The sequence below is a fragment of the Dromiciops gliroides genome, chromosome 2, assembly GCF_019393635.1.
Source record: "Dromiciops gliroides isolate mDroGli1 chromosome 2, mDroGli1.pri, whole genome shotgun sequence".
NCBI lineage: Eukaryota > Metazoa > Chordata > Mammalia > Microbiotheria > Microbiotheriidae > Dromiciops > Dromiciops gliroides.
The window spans coordinates 307,851,790-307,872,283 of record NC_057862.1 but is presented as its reverse complement, the minus strand read 5'-3'; the positions used below and the strand labels follow the sequence as shown (position 1 = coordinate 307,872,283).

The 20,494-nt window shown below is 40.8% G+C and overlaps 1 non-coding gene across 1 annotated transcript; it reads right to left on the bottom strand.

Annotated features, from left to right (window-relative positions):
- Window positions 1-18,659: 18,659 nt before the first annotated feature.
- LOC122745050 lies at window positions 18,660-18,861 on the bottom strand. The gene has a single exon (XR_006355343.1). It is a non-coding gene; the product is annotated as a small nucleolar RNA SNORA74 (small nucleolar RNA).
- Window positions 18,862-20,494: the final 1,633 nt, after the last annotated feature.

Below are 20,494 nucleotides of genomic sequence, written 5' to 3'. Positions count from 1 at the left end.
CTCTCTATCACAGACATCACAAAAAGTTTGGGGAGGATAGGGAGCTGGAGGAAATTTGGAGATGATTGAATTAAGACCTCCGCTAGTTTCCTGGCATTATTTAGTAAATTCAAGAAATCATGTGATCACAAAATCAATCAATCAATAAACATTTACAAAGCACCTACTAAGTGACTGATTGATTAGCCTCCATCAATACTGAGCCAAAGTCAGTAAGGGTTTTTTGTAGCTCAACAATCTAAAGAGGTGCTATTTGAGCTGTGGACAGGCTACAAGGAAGATCTCATAGGCACATAGGGAGGATCTTTTACTGGTTACTTAATATGTGACAATATGCTTTCTCTAGGCTTATCAAAAGCAGTACAGAACTGAGTGTGAGCTGAATTGCTAAAGTAAGTATCATTCAGTCTGAATCAAGTTTGTCACATTTAACATACTCAGCTCCAGAAACTAACCTCCTTTTGGGGAGGGGGGGGTGTTGTGGGGGGGGTAGCAAAGAAGGCAGTTATGTTTAAGTAAATTTCCTAGGGTCACACAGTTAGTAAATCTGAGGTCAAATTTGAACTCAGGTCCACCATGACTCCAGGGCAGGTACTCTATCCACTGAACCTCCTAGCTGCCCTGAAACTAACCATTGTTTTAATTCTGACAACCATTTGTCTCTGCCACATGCATAGGGAAAAATTTCTCAGTTATCACTTTCAGAAGCAAGTTCCACAGATAATTATTAATGATATTTACAGATAACAGGTAACAATTCCCCATGTATCATCTGTCTCACTCCACAAATGTTCCAAACTAATAAAAGAAAAATGAAAAAATTCTTTTTTAAAAAAAGTTCATTATAAGTTTCAGTTCTACTTTTGATAGCTTCATTGGACATTAATACAAGAAAATGTTTGGAAATTTGGTGTCTTTTGGTTTTTACCATTTGAAACCCATTATCTACCACCACAAGATGGCAGAGGCCTGTGGTGTAGATAACAAGAAAGGTAATGAACACATGTTCAGAGTAGCTGGAGTGGCCTGGAAGTAATTGGACTGCCTACAATGTGACTAGATGGAAATTGGAAAAATATGGGTATGATAGGTCTTATGAATTTCAGGGAGCAGGAAATGACTAAAATGGATCTGGATGGAAGTCCAAAACTTCCTTTTGCCCATTTGGAAAATGAATGTGTGTGTGTGTTTATGTTTTTGTGTAAGTGTGTATAGCTTGTAAAATTGAAAAAAAAATTGAGAAAGTAAAGGTATAGATAGGCCAGTATAGCATCAGTGGAGGGTCTTTTTAGGAAAATGATGGGAGATCAGGCTAGAAAGGAAATTAGGGCCAGATTGTGGATTGTGGAATGCCAGATTAAGAAATGGGGATTCATATGCAATGGAAATGTTATTTATTTTGGATAGATTAATCTTTGTTTGGTTTTAAGCAAATGGATTGAATAAGGGGGAAGGAGGAGAAGATTGAAGGCAGAGAGATCTGTGAGGACATGATTGCAATAGTCCATTAGTGAAATAAAGGCTTGATTTAGAATAGAGAGGGGGAATGGAAAGTGGTATTTCAAAAACATATGAAGGGGGGGGGAGCTAGGTGGCGAGCGGATAAGGCACTGGCCCTGGATTCAGGAGTACCTGAGTTCAGGTCCGGCCTCGGACACTTGACGCTTACTGGCTGTGTGACCCTGGGCAAGTCACTTAGCCCCCATTGCCCTGCAAAAAAAAAAACCCCAAAACATATGAATGGATACTTTTATCTAGTACCTCATCAACAGGCAATGGGGACTGGACCTGTGATTTCATTGGCTTGGAGAAAGTCCTTCTGCCAATGCAAGTCAGCACCTTTGCTGAAACTTAGTCTTGAAGAATTACCTCCAGTACTAGGAGGTTAAATGACTTGCCCAGGGTGGTTGACAATGACATTACATGTCAGAAGCAGGACTTACTTCCATGTTTCCCTGACTTTGAGACCATTTCTCTATGTAATAGGTCATGCTTCCTCTTTTTCCTCAATACCTCTGTTGAGAAGAAGAGTGAAGTCATCAGGGTGAAGTCCAGAGAGTTAGAAGCAGAACCAGGGAAGAAATGAAGGATGGATGACCTGACCTAAATGGAAGCTTTGAAAGGAACTCACCAATGGGAGAAGGGGACCATTTTTCAGGATAAGAAAGCCATAGTGGTAGAGGAATCTCCTAGGCCCAAAAGATGTCTTTAGATTAGCCTTACTGAATTGGATAAGCAGCTTCATGAAAATTATTCTGGAGCCTTTGTGAATATCCAGTTTTCCTTTATTTCCCTTCCCTTGGAAGGAATCATTTCCAGTATGTGAGGCTGAATATACTATTTATTCCCTTGCATAGTGTGAAGTGATATTGCAGGAACTGACTATTCTGAATCCAAACCACTTAGGATCTGAATAGGATTAAAACAAATTAGGCCCCTAAAATGATCGTTCACCAAAACCCAGATAAGGCAGTACAAAATTAATGGCACCACAAAAGTGCCCTACTCTTCTCTCAAAGTTCTTCTGATCTTTAAATAACAATGTAACTTAGGTCTGCGGAGATGACAGAGAGATCCGCAAAGCTAGAATAAATGAGAGAGAGAGAGAGAGAGAGAGAGAGAGAGAGAGAGAGAGAGAGAGAGAGAGAGAGAGAGAGAGATACTATAACAAAAACTACCTTTTCCTGCCAGAAGGCAATCCAGCCTGGTTGGGAATGGGGGCAGAGGTGGAGGCGGGGTCGGGGGTAAGAGACCAGAGGCAGCACATGCCAGGAGAATTACACCATTACCAATAGTTCTAAGATCATTTCCACGCAACCTCTGCCTCCTCAGCAGTCATAGTTAAGTCCCCCTCAGCAAAATCCTTGGTACATGTTCAACATGAACACTGGGGCAGCTAGATGGTGCAGTGGTTAAAGCGCCGGCCCTGGATTCAGGAGTACCTGAGTTCAAATTCGGCCTCAGACACTTGACACTTACTAGCTGTGTGACCCTGGGCAAGTCACTTAACCCCCATTGCCTACAAAAAAACCCAACCAAACAAAAAAACATGAATACTGATATGGAATACTGATATGTTGCATTTTTTTTTAAAGCAATGGAAATGACATTAAAGTACTGTTTTATCACGCACTTGGCCATTTCATCTTAAGATCAACCTGATCTCCCCATTTAACTTGCAGTCAAAGCCTCCTATACATACATAACACATACATACATACATAACACATACATACATACACACACATACGTACATACATACATAAATACATATATATCTCCCCCTTTAAAGTAGGGAGGGTTTTTTCTGCCCACTCCCCCCTTGAACCCCCCAAGCGCTGCTCTGTCTGCATCTGGCTGCGTTGCGCTCACACCTAGCTCCGGGCCCCTGCAACGCCAGCGCCACTGCTGCCACCTCCCTCCTTCCGCTGCCAGGATCAGCCATTCTGAGATGTTCTCTGACATTTACAAGATCCAGGAGATGACAAGCGGGCTGTGCCTGGAGGTTGAAGGGAAGATGGTCAGTAGAACATTGATGATTCACTCATTGGTGGAAATGCCTCTGCTGAAGATCCTGAGGGTGAAGGAACATATGCCACTGTAATTACTGGAGTTGACATAGTAATAAACCATCATCTGCAAGAAACTAGTTTCACAAAAGAATCCTACGAAGAGTACATCAAAGACTGCATGAAATCCACCGAAGGCTGACTTGAAGAACACAAGGCAGATAGAGTAAACCTTTTATGATGGGAGCTGTAGAACAAATCAAACACATCCTTGCCAATTAAAAAACTATCAGTTTTTCATAGGCGAAAACATGAATCCAGATGGCATGGGGGCTGTCTTGGACTTCTGTGAGGATGGTGTGATTCCATATATGATTTTCTTCTCTTTTTTTTTTTAAGTGAGGCAATTGGGGTTAAGTGACTTGCCCAGGATCACACAGCTAGTAAGTGTCAAGTGTCTGAGGCCGGATTTGAACTCAGGTCCTCCTGAATCCAGGGCCGGTGCCTTAACCACTGCGCCATCTAGCTGCCCCTATGATTTTCTTTAAGGATGGTTTAGAAATGGAGAAATGTTAACAAATTCAGCCGATTACTTTGAATCACCTGTCATCATAACTGGCTGCTGCTTTTTTGTCATTTACACAACACCAGGACTTGGACAAACTTGGACTGATGTCATCTTGAGCTTTATTAATTTATTTTTTACCTTGATTTATTTGGAGTGGAGGCATTGTTTTTAAAAACATGTCATGTAGGTTGTCTAAAATAAAATGAATTTAAACCCAAGAAAGGAAAGAAAGAAAGAAAACAAACAAATGAATGAAGTAGGGAGGCACCAACTCTGCTTTTTATTTGTATTTCTATTCTTTAGCACACTGTTTTGCACAGACTAAGTCCTTAATAAATGCTTTTTCATCCATTCATTCATTACCTGAGGAAGATTCTTCCCAGCAGATGGGCAGACTAGAACAATTTGTTCCAACAACCATTAAGCAGATATTGTTGATCAATTAGAGCTTGGTCAGATATCAAAGTCACTGAAGTTTCCTTGGTAATCCACTTCATCTTGGGCCATCAGCAATCATCTTGATTTTTGTCCTACCACTACTAGCCTTAGATGACTCTGAAAGAGAGAGTGAGGCTGACAATTTTGTGCAATTCTGCCTCACTTAAATCCAGTTCACAAATGAGACAAGACATCTCCCAGTGATATCATTGGTACTCTTCAAAAGTGAAAGACAGGGGCAGCTAGGTGGCACCGTGGATAAAACACCAGCCCAGGATTCAGGAGGACCTGAGTTCAAATCCAGCCTCAGACACTTGACACTTACTAGCTGTGTGACCCTGGTCAAGTCACTTAAACCCCATTGCCCCACAAAAAAAAAAAAAGTGGGGGCAGCTAGGTGGCACAGTGGATAGAGCATCGGCCCTGGAGTCAGGAGGACCTGAGTTCAAATCCGGCCTCAGACACTTAACACTTACTAGCTGTGTGACCCTAGGCAAGTCACTTAACCCCAATTGCCTCACCAAAAAAAAAAAAAATACTTTCTTGACTCATAAGGTGGTGGTTTAATCTGAGTTAGTGGTGTTTAACCTTCTTTGGGGACACTGTGAGTGATTTCTATGTGACTCTAAGGGAAGGCTATTTGTCTCTCTCCCTTTGAATGCTTATCAGGGACTAGAACAAAGTCTGATTTTGATTGACTTTTTTTTAGTGTATGTAGTTTGAGTTCATGTGAAGAAATAAAACCGCTTCCCTATTAAAAAAAAAAAGTGAAGTACAAACAACAACAACAATATTCCCTGGGATTCCATGATAATAGGAAAAAAGGGGTAAAGGGTAGGAGCGTACCTCTAAATATTTTGCAAACTTCTAAAATTTTCTTTGTTCTTGGCAGAATTGTTTGCAGAATATATTTTCATAGTCCTTTGAACAGATAAATCTTCAGGAAAGATACTATTCCAATTTCCCTGTACATAAAGATTTTTGTTACCTCTGGCTCATAGTGCCCAAATTTTGCCATCACCTTTGTTACCAGACAAAAGTATAATTGTAATAACAGACCACCTTGCCCCAGATAAACTGGGTCATATAGTCATACAAAGCAAATTCACTCATTAGCTATCTTAAAACATATGACTCGGGGCAGCTAGATGGTGCAATGGATAGAGCACTGGCCCTGGATTCAGGAGTACCTGAGTTCAAATCCGACCTCAGACACTTAACACTTACTAGCTGTGTGACCCTGGGCAAGTCACTTAACCCCAATTGCCCCACAAAAAAAACCCCCAAAAAAACCATATGACTCATCCTATTGTAAGGGGCTAAAATTCTAGCTATATTGTCTAAAATATCTAATGAGTGGTCGCCATTAAATTAGAAGCCTTAACAAGAGTTTAGACTTTTAAGTATTTATTAAAGAGCATTAGGATCTAATGATCAGAGAGAAAGGTGAAAATCTAACTATTTCTAAGAGACCCCATCATCCAACCTGCCATGGTGAGGTCAGGAACAAAAAAGGACTCAATGCTTCCTTCTTCATTCCATAAACCTCCTGTGGAACTAGGAACATCCCATCCACCCGCACACACAGCTCCAAGCTAATTGGCTGGTAGCTTTGATAGACAGTACCCATGAGCAAATGTCACTTCTTGACACCAAGGAAAAGCCGCATGGCTTGCCCTCAGATGCCTTCTCCTCATGGTGGAGCTTTCCTACAGTAACTTTACAGCAGGTGGCATCACTCCAATCATTATACTATACCTCTAGTTCATCTGTGTTAAGAGGTATGAAGCATAGGGCATCATAGTCTTCTGGTGTTTGGTCAATGTATTGATCATAGTTCTTAAGCTTTTCTTTACAATGTTCTATTTATTGTCCTGTATACCTTGTTCTCCTGGTTCTGCTTATTTTACCTTGTACCAGTTCATACAAATCTACTAAAGTTTCTCAAAGTCTGTCCCTTTCACTATTTCTTATAGTACAGTGTCCACTGCCATCTTTAGATAGATAATTTCCAGATCTATTTATCTAGTCCTCATCTCTCTCCAGAGTTTCGGTCCTCCATTGCCAGCTACCTGGTGATGTTCCTTAGGAACCTAAAACTCAAAATGATATGTCCAAAGTGGAGCTCATTATCTTTCTTTTTAAAATTGTATTTTTTTATTATGAACTTAACAAATACCAAATAAACTGAGCATTTCTATATATAAATTACAACTTTAAAAGGAGTGTACATGACACTGGATATCTATTATTTACAGCTTACTTTTCCTTTAATGTATATAATAAATTAAATGTGTCACTTTCTAAATTGTCTTACTTATCTAGTTCCTTCTGATCTTGCTTCTGTTCTCTTCTATTAAAAATGCTTCTGGGGCAGCTAGGTGGTGAAGTAGATAGAGCACCAGCCCTAGATTCAGGAGTACCTGAGTTCAAGTCCGGCCTCAGACACTTAACACTTACTAGCTGTGTGACCCTGGGCAAGTCACTTAACCCCAATTGCCTCACCAAAAAAAAATGCTTCTAAAGGGGCAGCTTTTAGTGAGGGAAGGGAAACCATGAAAGAAGTCTTTGGACTTCTCATGGGGAGAAAGGCATGACACAGAGAGAGTGGCTCTAATATACCAATCTCCTCAAGCAGGAGACAGGCAGGTGACCTTAGGTGTTCAGAAAATGGGAGGCTGGCTGTTCTACAACCACCTGTTAATTCTGTTAATCAGGGCTACCAGCCAATATGCTTGGGGCTGTGTGTGTGTGTGTGTGTGTGTGTGTGTGTGTGTGTGACTGCCCTGTTTCCTATGAGAAAGGGGTTTGCTGGGAAGGAGAAGGGAGGAGATTCTTTGGGAACAGCTGAGTTCAGTTGGTGTGTTTTCAGATGGTATTATTTCCCTTCCCCTAACCCTTTTTTCCTTGTCCCTAGTTCTGATAGTCTTACTTGTGTTTTAAATTTGTTCTTGTTAATAAACCCTGTTTCATTTTTGAAAGAGACTGTTGATCTCCCTCCTTACCTCAATATTATGGTGAGCCACCCAATTAACTTTCCTCATATTGAATTTGGCCCTTACAGCTACCACAAAGGATTTAGAAGAGAGGGAGAGAAATTGGACTACTTAGTAGTGTTGGCTTCTTTCTTTTTTCTTTTTTTGTTGTTTTTTACTTACAGAAATATTTTGTTGTACAAAATTCCATTAAAAAGCAATAGTTTCTGGGGGCAGCTAGATGGTGCAGTGGATAGAGCACCGGCCCTGGATTCAGGAGTACCTGAGTTCAAATCTGGCTTCAGACCCTTAACACTTACTAGCTGTGTGACCCTGGGCAAGTCACTTAACCCCAATTGCCTCATTTAAAAAAAAAAAAGAAGTGGAATAGCAGGAGTTGGAATATATTTACAAGAGATAAGAAACTATTGCTTTTTTTTTTTTTGCAGGGCAATTAGGGTTAAGTGACTTGCCCAGGGTCACACAGCTAGTAAGTGTTAAGGGTCTGAGGCCGGATTTAAACTCAGGTACTCCTGACTCCAGGGACGGTGACCGAGTCATCTAGCTGCCTTCCACTTCTAATTTATTTATTCATTCAGCAAATTTTCAACTGTCTTCTATGTGTTAAACAAAATAAAAGATGCAAAGTTGTATAAGACACTGTATTGGGCCTTTAAAGACTTGCAGAGTTTAGAAAATGACAAGAATGATTTGATCTCATTTACATAATCTTTTAATCCAGTTATTTTATTCCTAGGCATTATTTATAAACAACATTATATCTCTCTTGTAGCTATCTACAGCAATGAACTGTATTTTATGACTGCAAGTAGTTGAATAGAAGGCAGTGAAGAATTGGAAATAAATATATGTATTTCTATGTGTATATATGCATGTGTGTGTGGCGGGGGAATGCAGCTAGGTGACACAGTAGATACAGCACTGGCCCTGAAGTTGGGAAGACTAAAGCCAAAATCTCATCTCAGAAACTTACTAACTGTGTAATCCTGAGCAAGTCACTTAACCCCAATTGCCTTAAACATTCCAGGCTACCTCCAGTTGTTCTGATATGATGTATAACTTGCCACTAGACCCAGATGGCTCTGGAGGGGAGAGTGAGGTTGGCTGAGAAGGAGAGAAGAGCTGTAGAACTAGCAAGGATGCTCAGACTAAGTGAAGGTTTTTTAAGGATAGGGGAGAGTTGAGCATGTTTCTAATAAGCAGATAGTTTCACAAACCTTCACTTGAGAACCTTCATACTCTTCCTTTATCTACACCCCCTCCCATTCTTGTCATATTTTGTTAATTTTACCTCTACATTTGCTAGCAGACATCAGTCTTTTCCTCACTTATATGGATACCACCTTCTTTCAGGCCTTTATCGTTTCTATCTAGACTACTGCTTAAAAAGCCTCCAAATTTGTCTCCTTGGTTCAAGCCAGTATCCTTCCTTTTTATTTAATATTCTTCACAACTGTCAAATTCATATTCATGAAATATAGGCCTGTCTATGGTACTCCCTTGCTTAGGAAGCTTTGTGATATATAAAAAGTTTGAAAGATATAGTTTCTGAGTAATTAATCATTTTATTAATCATTGCTAGCAGATAATTAATAAAAGGGGTCAGTGGCACTCTCAAGTGCCAACTACTCCTCATGGAACCCAGTCAAGGGCTTACATGCCCTTGGAAGAGTGGGTATTCCTGAGGGTGATAGGTACAACCAAAGCAGATGCTCATGTTTTTGTACTTTGGTTATAAATCTACTGAGGTACAGCCATACTGTTTGAATTTTTTGTTTTATTAACCATACTCCTGCTTTCTTATATCATTTCACATGATTTAGAAAGTGCCCTTCCGATTACAACCAAGAATCACCTACCCAGCAAAACTCAGCATTATCTTTCAGCAGAAAAAAATGGGACTTTAATGAAAAAGAAGACTTTCAGATATTTGTGATGAAAAGACCCGAACTGAATGGCAAATTTGACTTTCAAATACAAGACCCTAGAGAACCATAAAAAAAATGGAGCTGGGGGATATACCTGGGGTTGTACAGTGGGCAACTGTCTTGTGTCTGAGGCCAGGTTTTAGCTGGGATCCCCCTGGGTCCAGGGGGGATGATTTGTCCACTGTGTCACTTAGCTAGATGATAACATCTTTAGGGTTAAATTGAGGGGTGAAGGGAATTCACTGGGGGAGGGGGAAGGGCAGAAGTGAAATCCTACATGAAAGTAACAGGAAAAGGCTTATAGAGTGGGGGAAGAGATGGGAGAAGAGCAGGGCAGTAAATGAATCTTACACTTATCAGAAAAGGCTCAAAGATCTTAAACTCATTAGAGCTGCCTCAAGGAGGGACTAACAGACACACCCAACAGGGTGGAGTAATCTATTTAATCTGGGCAGTAAATGAGCCTAACACTCATCAAAATTGACTCAAAGACCTCAATCTCATTAGAATTGGCTCAAGGAGGGGATAATGTACACACTCAAGCAGGTGGAGTAATCTCTCTAACCCTGCAGGAAAATAGGAGGGGAAGGGGATAGAGAGGGGCAAAAGAAGGAAGGGCAGGGGCAGCTAGGTGGTGTAGTGGATAAAGCACTGGCCCTGGAGTCAGGAGTACCTGAGTTCAAATCTGGCCTCAGACACTTAACACTTACTAGCTGTGTGACTCTGGGCAAGTCACTTAACCCTCCAACTGCCTCACTTAAAAAAAAAAAAAAGAAGGAAGGGCAGAGTGGGGGAGGGGACAGACAGAAGCAAATCCCTTTTGAAGAGTGATAGGATGAAAGAAGATGGATAATAGAATAAATATCATGGGGAAGGAAATAGGATGGAAGGGAAACAGTTAACAATAGTAATCATGCGGGCAGCTAGGTGGCGCAGTGGATAAAGCACTGGCCTTGGATTCAGGAATATCTGAGTTCAAATCCAGCCTCAGACACTTGACACTTAACTAGCTGGGCAAGTCACTTAACCCTCATTGCCCTACCAAAAAAAACAAAAACAAAAACAAAAAAACCCAATAGTAATCATGAAAAAGAGAAAAGGGGGAAAAAGTGTACACAAAATATTTATAGCAATTCTTTGTGTAGGCTAAGAATTGAAAATCAAGGGAATGTCCATCAATTGAGGAATGATGGAAAAAGCTGTGTTATATGATTGTAGTGGAATGGTCTTGTGCTACAGGAAATGACAAGCAAGATGATCCCCAAAAAACCTTGAAAGACTAATGAACATCAATGTATAGTGAAGTGAGCAGAGCTGGGAGGACATTGTGCATAGTGACAGCAGTATTGTTCAGTGAGCAATTGTGAATGACTTAACTACTCTCAGCAGTGCAATGATCCAAGACAATCCCAAGGAACTAAGGAGGAAGCTTACTATGCACCCTTATAGAAAGAACTTATAAAAAGAACACTTGTGGATTGTACATATATAACCTGATTGCAATCTTGTGGAGGGGGGAAGAAAGGGAGGGAGGAAGAAAAATTTGGAACTCTAAATCTTATGAAAATAAATGTTGAAAACTACCCTTACATGTAAATGGAAGATAAAATAAATGTTTGTTGCTAAAAATAAATAAATAAAAAAGAAAGTGCCTTTCCTACCCTTTAACCCAGCAATACCACTATTAGGTCTATATCCCAAGGAGATCATAAAAAAGGGGAAAGGACCCACATGCACAAAAATATTTATAGCTACTCTTTTTGTGGTGGCAAAAAATTGGAAATTGAGGGGATGCCCACCAATTGGGGAATGGCTAAACAAGTTGTGGTATATGAATGTAATGGAATATTATTGTGCTGTAAGAAACAATAAGCAGGCAGATTCAGAAAACCTGAGAAAGACTTACTTGAATTGATGCTGAGTGAAATGAGCAGAACCAGGAGAACACTGTACACAGTATCAACAACATTGTATGATGATCAACTATGATAGACTTAACTCTCCTCAGCAAAATGATCCAAGATAATTCCAAAGGACTCATGATAGAAAATGCTCTCCATATCCAAAAAAAGATCTGTGGAATCTGGATACAGATTAAACCATACTGTTTCTACTTTTTTGTTTGTTTTTTTCTTTTTTTGAAGCTTTTCCTTTTTGTTCTGATTCTTCTTTTACAACATGACTAATGCAGAAATATGTTTAATGTGATTGTACATACATAGCCTATATCAGATTGCTTTCTGTCTTGGGGAAGGGGGAGGGAAGGGAGGAAGGGAGAAAAATTTGGAACTAGAAATCTTATAAAAACAAATGTTGAAAGCTATCTCTATATATAAGTAGAAAATAATAAAATACTTTTATGATTTAAAAAAAAGTGCCCTTCCAAGGACCCGTTCAGGGCTGTACTTTTCAATGAATTAAACTATGTCTAATGAAAAAAAAAAAGCTTAAACCTAGTGTCATGGGGAAAATGGGGTAAGGGGTTTGGGTAGGGGTAGAGGTTTGGGGTCCTTAGGAATTCCTCTTTAAAGAATTAAACCCTCTTACACACAAAAGCAGTTAGAATAAGATAGTAGTTTAATTAGAGGAAGGGGAAGGGAAACCAAGAGAGAAATCATTGGACTTTTTATGGGGAGAAAGGCATGGCACAGAGCTCTGAGATATCAATCTTCTTGAGCAGGAGATTGGCAGGTACTTTTATAGAGGACTGAAGGGAGTGACCATCTGACTGTGGAAAGTTCCCTTAGCGAGGGAGGCCCATCCCCCACAGGTGGTGGCTGGAGGAGTTGGGTGAGGGGTGGCTGCAGATCTCTCAAGCCATCTCCTCAGGACACAAAGGCAGCAGCCACACCCAAACTTATCTCTGGGGTAAGGGAGACTAGAATGAAGGGTGGGGGTCCTGGAGCTAGCTCAGTCCAATCTGGTTCCACTTATCTCTCTAGGTGTATCTGTCCTTTGGTTTAGCTTCTCAAGGAGAATGTTCCTTGATGTACCCCAGAGAACTTCTGGGGTGCTCTGGGCCCATAACACTAGGACACTGGAAACATAAGACATTCAAATGGCCCAATGTGAACCCCAACCAACTCTGATTAGTTAACAATTAGTAAAAGAATGAATATTCTAATGAGAGGCGGGCTTATTCTAATGCAGGGCTTGGTAGGAGGAATGTGACTGATCATTCAGTCTAGGACAAAGAAACACCTTCTGATGTCATGACTTGTGGTAAATTGGATTTAAGATTTAAGTGAGGGAGAGCTGTGCAAAGTCACCAGCCTCACTCTCTCCTCCACAGCCATCTGGGTCCAGTGGCAAAATATACATCAGGACGACTGGAGATGGCCTTAGATGTCTGAAGTAATTGGGGTTAAGTAACTTGCCCAGGGTCAAACAGCATCAAATGTCTTGAGGTCCAATTTGAACTCAGGTCCTCCTAACTCCAGGACCAAGACTCTCCAAGTCTCTGTCCAAGAGACTTATCTCTTATGTAGAGTACCTCCCCCCTCACCCTCTAGGGGGCCCACCCCTACTCAGACCTGGCTAACTAAAACACAATGGGACTGATTTCACCACTTTAGATTAAATTCTTTGTAAGGTTCTCTAGTTGGGTGGGGCCTGCCACTCAGGATAAAAAAATGTCTAACCCAAGGATTTGGGCAATCTCATCCATCAACAATGTCCTTCAGAGATTGAACAACCTACTAGTTTCTGAAAAAATCCTGGTTCAAATTAAATAATTGATTATTAATATCAGCTTCATGATTCCCTATGACTTCTAGTATAAAATACAAATTCGTGTTTGATATTTAAAGTGCTTCATAATCTGACTTCAGCCTCTCTAGGCAGGTTTCATCTTACTCCCCTTGAGGCTCTCTATGGTTCCAGTTAAACAAGGGTACTTGTTCACTGTATAAAACAGGCTGTCCCCTATGTTTAGAACACTCTCCTTCTTTAGCTCACTCTTTAAATTCTTTTTTTTTTTTAGGGGCAATGAGGGTTAAGTGACTTGCCCAGGGTCACACAGCTAGTAAGTGTCAAATGTCTGAGGCTGGATTTGAACTCAGGTCCTCCTGAATCCAAGGCCAGTGCTTTATCTACTGCGCCACCTAGCTGCCCCACTCTTTAAATTCTTATTATCCAGGGCAGCTAGATGGCGCAGTAGATAAAGCACTGGCCTTGGATTCAGGAGGACCTGAGTTCAAATCTGGCCTCAGACATTTACTAGCTGTGTGACCCTGGGCAAGTCACTTAACCCCAATTGCCTCACACTGCCCCCCCACCCCCAAGAAAGAAATTCTTATTATCATTTAATGTTCTCAATCCAGGTACCATATGAGACCTATTATCTTCCCCTAAATTGTCAGTGCTTCCCTGAAGCACTGAAAACTGAATTCTGAAATTACTTTGCTTGTATTTTAAATTCACTTGTGTATATGTTGTTCTTACCTACTCATTCTCCTACCCCAATGTGATAAGCTACAGAGAGGGACTGTTTTCATTTTTCTTACTATTCCTAGTACCTAGCCTGGCACATGGGTAACAACAGGTACAATAGGATTGAACTATCACTTTTGGAGACCTCATTCCCAAAAGAGATGTGAGTAATATCGGTAAACTTTCCATTTGTCTGGCCATATTCCTGACCTATTTCTGAAAGTGATGTGGGATGGAATTAGGGTCAAATTGATCGTGAGTCATCCCAAAAGAATTACAAGACTCAGTGACTCAGTTTCCCAAGTTTTATTGCAATACTGTGAATGAACACAGGGAGAGAACCAGAAAAATGGAAAGGTATCTCTCTAATTAGGAAATATAGAAAGTTATATTTATAGTATGGATAAATTGATTATCAGTCTCATTATAATAATCTCTACCTTAGGGAGGTACAGGAGAGGGCCCATCCTAATTTGGAGTTCCTGGGGTCCTAAGCCAACCCCCAAGGTGGGTACCTTTTTCTGTGGAGGTGTGTTTTGGGGGTTTACAAATTTGGCCCTTTCTGCATGTCTCTTTCTGATTCCCATGGCTAGTTTCAAAACATCTTCATTTTTCATTTATTTCAAGTCTAAATTTCTATAGCCTGTCATTTTATCATTGTTATAGTTTCAGGTCTTCATGGCCTCTCTCCCTCTGTTCCCGTTATGGGTACTGATTTATGTGGGTAAGAGAACCTAGCATCCTGACTTGTAAGTTATCCATTAACTGGGGTATGAATCCCTCTTAGAGCTCATATCTGAATTAGAGCTTGGGTCTTAGGTTTTTCTGTTAACCCCTTTTTGCCTCCTACATCAAAAGGACCATCCTCTAAGATAAAAAGTTTTACCAAGATCACATAGGCCTAGGTTATATGCCAAGGGAACATCCCAAAAGCAAAGTTATGTCTAATTAAAAGAACAAGAGATAACATAGTGGATTTCCAGAAGCAGGGTACAAGGATAGCTGGTCTTCTCACTGAGAAGCCAAAAGTGAAGATGGAAATGTCTGAAGGAAACATAAAAGGGATAGATAGATGACACAGGGAGAGGTATCCCTTGGAAAACCCAAATCAATTCATCAAAATAATTTAAGGGCTTCTACTAGGTTGTCTTTTTTGGGGGGGGGGGGTGGGCGGGGGAGGCAGGGCAATGAGGGTTAAGTGACTTGTCCAAGGTCACAGAGCTAGTAAGTATCAAATGAATGAGGACAGATTTGAACTAAGGTCCTCCTGAATCCAGAGCTGGTGCTTTATCCACTAGTAGGTTCTTTAATGAAGGATGTAGATGCTATGGAGAGAAGATAGGTTGGAACTTCCCTCAGTATCTGGGCATTCTCATCCATAGAATATCCCTCCATGACAGTCCTCTTTCCCCACTGGTAAATTCCTTGGGGAGTGGGGACTTAGGCCAGGCTATGCTTCATTCTCCTTCAGGTTTTGCTCCTTCTTATCTTTTCTTTTCTGATGTTAGGATATAAACTCTTGAAGGGGGTAGGGGGTGGAGAGAGAATAGGGCTATCTTTCTTTTTGTTTGCATTCATAATCTGTGAATAGCACAGTGCCTTTGACATTAGTGCTTCATAAATACTAGTTTGTCTGGAGGGATATTATATGGTATGGGACATTTTTTTTCTCAAAAATTAAGACAGAAACATTTAATGGTATTTCAGAGTACATATTATATAATAGAACTCTGATGTCTGTTGACATGAGGGGGGAAATACATTAAGGGCTTTCTGCAGTAACACAGTTCATGAAATGACAAGGTAGAATCAGACTGACTGCTGAAATGGTTTCCTTAAAATGTCAAATATAGGAAAGGTTTCAGCCCATTAAATGTACCTCTTGTTGCAAATTTAAAAGAGGAACACAGGATGGGTAGGCATAGATGGGTTTTAAGCTTTGTAGGAAATATCCAGGAAGGAAACAAGCATTTATCATTAAATGCCTAGTAAGTACTAGACACTGTGTTGTCAATTACAAATATCTCATTTGATCTTCACAACAACCCTGTAAAGTGGGTGGATATTATTGTCCCCATTTAACAGATGAGGAAACTGAGGTAGACTGAGATTAAGTGACCTGCCCAGGGTCACATAGCTAGTAAAGTGTTTGAGGCTAGATTTGAATTCACATTTTCCTGACCCCAGGCTATACACTGTCTCACCTAGTTACCCCTAAGTCTCTCAAGTATTAACTATTTGAATATACTATTCCAGGCATAGCTGGGCCCCTCAAGAAACTTGGGTTCTTCCCATTTGGGAATAAAACAAGTAGAAGTCAATACACAAGATATTTAAACTGAGGAGTGGGAGGAGGCACTGACAGCTTGGGGGGAATCAGGAAAGGCCTTGCAAGAAGTAGCACTTGGGGGCAGTTAGGTGGTGCAGTGGATAGAGCACTAGCCCCAGATTCAAGAGGACCTGAGTTCAAATCTGGTCTCAGACACTTGACACTTACTAGCTGTGTGACTCTGGGCAAGTCACTTAACCCCAATTGCCTCACCAAAAAAAAAAAAGTGGCACTTGAACTAAGCTTTCAAAGTAGGAATTCCAAGGTGTCTACTCCAGGGATGGAGGACAGCCTATGGAAAAGCCAGGAGATAGGACAGCAAGGCCAATTTGGCTAAAATGGATTGTTACATCCAACAAAACTGGCAAAGTTGGCTGTAGCCTGGTTGTGAAAGGCTTTAAAAGACAGGGAAGTCTTTTTTCCTAGAATAGGGAGGCAGCCATCAGAGCAACACTAGGGAGAATCAGCCACAACTCACCCTCATTGGGACTGCCTGTGGAACATGCAACCCTGGAAGAGGAAACTAGGGCACACCCGCTATTTCCTTGCTAAGAGTGGCTTTGCTGCTGAATAGATCTATTAGATGGGAGGAAATGACTACCCTAGTGATGGGGCAGAGCTGGCCAACTCCCCAGGTGCTACAATGAACTGGGTACTAGCCACCCTACTAAATGTTCCCACTTCCTAAGAAAAGCAAGGTAGCATTAAGTACATTCACTATTTTTTTTAGTGGGGCAATTGGGGTTAAGTGACTTGCCCAGGGTCACACAGCTAGCAAGTGTTAAGTGTCTGAGGCCGGATTTGAACTCAGGTACTCCTGACTCCAGGGCCGGTGCTCTATCCACTGTGCCACCTAGCTGCCCCACATTCACTGTATTCTTACTCATTTTTTCTATCTGTACATATGTAGTGCTTAGCACAGTACTTGGCACATAAATACTTAATGCTTTATTATTTATCAATTTTATTCTCTCCCTCAAAGAAAAGGGCACCTTTTAACGGGTGCCTGAACAAAGGAAGGCAAGTTGGCTCAAGTGAACAATTTAATTACTGAACCAGTATAGCTGGTACAAAATTTCAAAATAATTAGAGGGAGGAGTCAGGAGAGATACATTACCACCAGTTTAGGATTCTGCCAAGGTCAGTTCATTTGTGAACTCACTGGAGCTAATTATACAAGTCATTATCTCCCCTTCAAACTCTTAATTAGCTATTCTTCAGAGGTTGTTTTCCTTCATAGGAATCCTGAGGCATTTGGCCACTTTTTTTTTGTACACAGTTGGGTACAAGTTTTCTACACCTTGGATCATTATCCCAGCTTTTTTTTTTTTTTTGACTTGGGGCCTGGGTTTTCTAAACAAAATCCACTCCCTATGGATGGAGTACAGTGAAATAAAACAAAGAGGGTTCACCTTAACACACACTAAAAGGGGGGCTACTTACAGTGTGTTCCTCATAACTTTACAATTCCATTCCATATCACCAAAACTACAAAACAAGTTTTATATATAAGGCTTTATTTATCATTTCAACGTCATATCAGCTACTCATAACAGAAGGGGAATTCTGTTTAAAATAACAATAATCAAGTCAACAGGGAGAAGACTGAGTAATTACTTTCACTTATCAAGTAGCAAATCCTATTAGATTATTTTAATTTGCATGATTAAGCCACCCAAACCCTTCAGGGAAATGTGTACTGGCACTGGGAAGGCAACATGAACTAGTAATTATTCTTCAACAAGCAATCAGTTCCTTCCTGGGCTGGTAGGCTCCACCTTCTGCCCATTTCAAATCCCTCTGCCACCCAGGAGCTTCATAGGGGGAGATTCACTGTTCTTCCACTGGCCACAAAACCTTTTGTACTTCTGACCTCTTCATAAGCTGCAGAAGAAATTGAAACAGAGACAAACTTCATTAGGCAATGAAGCAAAACAGACACTTCACTGGAGCATATGTCCTGCTTTTCTTCTAGTAGCTAACCTTTTTAATATTATGGATATTCCTTTAGCAATGTGATAAAAGGTATTTAAGTGCATAAAATGGAATCCATAGTGTAACAGTTACTGTTTAGGGGCACATTATTTTGTTTTCAATTTTGTTTTTGACTTTTAAGATTTTTTATTCTAGTCCTTAACTGAGGAGTTTGAATTTGTTGGCTTATTAGTTTTGTTTTGGTTGCATGTTCAATTCATCTTGGAAAGGTAACCCTTTCGTGTCCTTGGATCTTAGTCCAACCTCCCAGTCAGGACTCCAAAATGGAATAATGTAAAGTACCTACCTTAGTAGCCACCCAGGTCACAGGTCACCTGAAGTCCAGATACAGATAACTGGTCCTGGTAGCAAAGAAGAAGGTGACTGGATCATAAGGATCAGATTCAGAGCTGGAAAGCACCTCAAGCGGCCATCCAGTCCAAACCACTCACTTTAGGATGTTAGGAAACAAGTTGGGAAGATAGACATGTGTGCACCTAGACTAGGACTAACTTCATAAAGGAAGTTAATCCACTCTCAGTGGTGCAAAGCACTATCTAAAGGCAGTCAGCCTTGGCACTAAAACAGTGCCATGTGACAGACCTTGGTGACGACAGTGCATTTCTCTCCCAGAAATGTAACACCGTCACAGGCATGGTATTGGCCTGGACAGCTGACAATAACTGGGTAAAGCCTAAGAAGCTTTAGGTGCGACTCTTGGGTACCATTCTTACCTGTGTACTTCCTGTGTCAGATTTCTTTCAGAAGGCTAACCTTCCCAAGGCAAGGTTAAGTGATATTTACCTGGAAGTATTTACCCTAATACCCATTCCTATACATGGGACATTTACCTTAAATCCCTTGTCATGAATGGTCTCATGCTTCTTATGGGGGCCACCAGCTGCTCTGATCACCCTAAGAATGAACACAGGAAAGGAAATCATTCATTTGAACCTAGATCTTCCTGACTCCAAGTCCATCCTTTTATCCACTATACTCACCTACCGGCTTGTATTTGAGGATACTGAGACTCAATGAAATTAGGTGATTTGCCCAAAGTCACATGGGTAGGTTAATTGGTTGAGTTTTTGAACCCAAGTCCTCTGGATGTATTCAAACAGCATTAAGATCCTTTCTCATTTCAATTCTTACAATCCTACTGACTCATGAAAAATGGGTCTGGCTTGAAGCTCCCTCCAAAATTAATGCCCTTGCAGATCTAATCTTGTCACTGGGCAATGTGATGGCAGACTGGCAAGGTCATTCAAATTAGCATGGCATGAACCAGCTCCAGTGTACCATCTAGCCTTGGGCTGCTGCTCTCCCAGCAGTGTAACACTAACCCAGATACAGAGCACCTGGGAAGCTGCCTTACTGCTGGAATGGAGGTGGGAAGAGGATCCCACACTAATTGACACTCGAATCACAGAAGGCAGAAAAAAGACTGCCATGGGGTTGTATACTGACTGCCTGGTACCCTTGCCCAGAGGACTAAGGATCACTATCAAGTGTCTTTTTCTATAATGAACATTCCAGACCAGAATCAATCCAGAAAATGCCTGAGGTATTCTGTATAAGGGGAAGCACACAAAAGCTATTATTCAGGGTTGAAATCAGTATTTTAGTGAACTGATCTGGCTGCAGGTAGACAGATTGGTTTCTCAATCAGTTACCTACTCCTTTTTCCAACTCACAAATCCACCTTTGGTTTTTCTTTTCTTTTTCTTGTAAATTCCATTGACTCGATTTAATCAAAGGCAACTAGCACTAAATTCCAAAAATGTGGCACTGATAAGATTAAGTGACTTGTCCAAGGTCACAGGGCCTGTAGGAAAAACCTGAAACCTGGGGCCTGAGGTTAGGATCTCTATTATGCCCTGATTCTCTCCGACCTTTATTATATTTTTAATTTTTTGAAAGAAAAAAATCTGTCCCCAATCTAGATTGATAAACTAATCCCCCCTCCCCACTTAACTTCACTTCATTAACTAAGGCTTCATTTAGAGTCACCGTCATTTGCATAGAAAAGGGAGAAGGGAGCCCAGAGAGACTGCTGAGGATCTGATTAATTATCGAGAACCTCAGAACCTGAAAAAGAAGTTAAAATCAGTATTTATGAAGCACCCATTACGCAGGTTTTGGTGGTTAGGTAAGACAAAATTCTTGCCCTCAAGGTTCTTAGATCTTTTGGGGGGATGACAGAGAAATACATCCAAAACATGCATTAGGCAGTTGGAAAATGAGAACGAGGGTGGGGGGATGGGAACGCTCTAGCAGCAGATACGGACTCAACACGTGGCCCAAATGCAAACGCTCTTAAA